Below are 2507 nucleotides of genomic sequence, written 5' to 3' on the forward strand. Positions count from 1 at the left end.
GGGGGGAGGGGGACATCTGTATAAAAAGGTAGCAATAGGTTAATAGTCATTCCACCTCAGCAGCAGAGAATACACAAAACAATTAGCTAAAGACTTGGGTCTAATGGAAAAAATTCTTCTTCAGTCTGGACACAATATAATTTAAGATGCTAAGAAGGAATGTGCTCTCTATCCTCCACCAGAGAGGTCTGCTTTAAAAGGACATATTTGGAGCCTTTAATATCAGATTTGACACTAATTTTAAAGGTACTTCCAAAACAGAATATTCTCATGTTTTTAACTGTCCTTCCTATCTCAGGAGCACCACAGCTAAATATGAATTCACTAAGGTACAAATGATAACAAAATCTCAAAACCATATGCAATGAACAGTATAAAAAATTTAATATTAAGATGTGCTCAAATTATACTTATATAATTTTATCATGACTAAAGTTATCTAAACAAGGCTGTACTTTTCCTACAGTTATTTATCTAATAACATTACCAGTAATCTGACGTTCTTTGCTCTTTGTTTCTTTTGTTTCTTTCTTTTCCTCATCTCTTCTTTCTTTTAGTCGAGAAGGGGAAGGAGATGTGGATCTATGCCGTCTTGGGGATCTAATATTGAAGAAGTAAAGATGTCAGAAGCAGAGATATACCTGGTGACTTGTGTTGACTGGCAATGACATACATGAGCTCCTAAAAGGTAAAGGCTGAACAAAAGCCAGGCTCCAGAGAATGAGGAGTCCATTCCCCATAGCAGAATAAGGAAGAAGGTTCTGCCTAGGCCCTGTGATTGTTAACCAAAACCCAAAAATATAGTTTACGGCTGTAATCATCAGCTAGGGCTAAAAAAAAATTTTTTTAAGGCAGAAAATGTAACTAAGTTTCTAATAATTACAAACACACAAAAAGTTGACTAAAACAGCAACTGACACTTATTAAGAATCAAGAGTCAATTTCGAAGGTTCTTTCAAGATCTCACATTCTTGGCTATATACTTGAATAAACTCTTAATACCCAAAAGTCAGTAAAAACAAAACAGGGGCCCCTGGCTGGCCCAGTCAGTGGAGCATGTGACTCTTGATCTTGGGGTTATGAGTTCAAACCTCACATTGGGTGTAGAGATTACTTTAAAAAAAAAAATTAAAAAAGAAACCCCCCAATATACAACACACTTATTTCTTACTCCTGCCAAGCCCAATGCTAATGTTTTTCATGTACTATTTCTTATTTACTCCTCAAGGCAACTCTAGGTCAGGGTGTTATTAACCCAATTTTACCAATGGAAATGTTGGGTTTAAAATAAGGTGGGCTTCAAATGTCCATCGATGGATGAATGGATAAAGAAGATGTGAGAGAGAGAGAGAGAGAGAGAGAGAGAGAGAGAGAGAGAGAGATAAAATGGAGTATTACTTTGCAATCAAAAAGAATGAAAGCTTGACATTTGCAACTAGCAGATGGAACTGGAGGGTATTATGCTAAGTGAAATTAGTCAGAGAAAGACAAATATCATATGAATTCATTCATATGAGGACTTTAAGATACAGAACAGCTGAACATAAGGGAAGGGAAGCAAAAATAATATAAAAACAAGGAGTTGGACAAAAACATAAGAGACACTTAAATATGGAGAATAAACAGAGGGTTACTGGAGGGGTTGTGGGAGGGGGATGGGCTAAATGGGTAAGGGACATTAGGGAATCTACTCCTGAAATCATAGCTGCATATATGCTAACTTGGATGTAAATTAAACAATAAATAAATTATTTAAAAAAAAATAAAATAAGGGACGCCTGGGTGGCTCAGTCGGTTAAGCCTTGGACTTCGGCTCAGGTCATGGTGGCTCATGGGTTCCAGCCCCACGTCCGCTCTGTGCTGACAGATCAGAGCCTGGAGCCTGCTTCCGATTCTGTCTCCCTCTCTCTCTGCCCCTCCCCGGTTCACTCTCTGTCTCTCGATAATAAATAAACGTTAAAAAAATTAAAAATAAAATAAGGTGGGCTTAAGTTCCCCTCATTTCATGAAACTGTAAATGCCTTATTAGTGATAAAAAAACAAAATTAACGGCAGCGACTAGTTTCTTTGGGACTTGTGGTAAAACTTCTGGTTATTTTCTGCATTCACCTGGAGCGTCTCCTGTGCGGAGATCGAGAGCGGCTCCTTCGACGATCTCTCTCCCGGGACCTGGACCTTTCTCGGCGCCTGCGTTCTCTCTCACGAGACGTGGACCGGGACCGCCTGCGCTCTTAATACAAACACACAAAATCTTTGTGCAGAGTCAAAATATTACCTCAAATATCTAGAGCTGTGCCACCAATATTAATATAATGCCAGCCATTTCTAATAGTCAAATTAAAAAAAACACAGGTAGGGGCGCCTGGGTGGCGCAGTCGGTTAAGCGTCCGACTTCAGCCAGGTCACGATCTCGCGGTCCGTGAGTTCGAGCCCCGCGTCGGGCTCTGGGCTGATGGCTCAGAGCCTGGAGCCTGTTTCCGATTCTGTGTCTCCCTCTCTCTCTGCCC

At 40.1% G+C, this 2507-nt stretch overlaps 1 long non-coding RNA gene across 1 annotated transcript; it reads right to left on the reverse strand.

Moving 5' to 3' along the window:
- Positions 1–487: 487 nt before the first annotated feature.
- Positions 488–2260, reverse strand: LOC121024491 (uncharacterized). Its single transcript, XR_005787718.1, has 2 exons — positions 2110–2260; positions 488–600 (listed from the first exon to the last, which is right to left on the reverse strand). It is a non-coding gene; the product is annotated as an uncharacterized LOC121024491 (long non-coding RNA).
- Positions 2261–2507: the final 247 nt, after the last annotated feature.

This window comes from Herpailurus yagouaroundi, unplaced genomic scaffold (assembly GCF_014898765.1).
Source record: "Herpailurus yagouaroundi ecotype Mexico unplaced genomic scaffold, PumYag 65260, whole genome shotgun sequence".
Classification (NCBI taxonomy): Eukaryota; Metazoa; Chordata; class Mammalia; order Carnivora; family Felidae; genus Herpailurus; species Herpailurus yagouaroundi.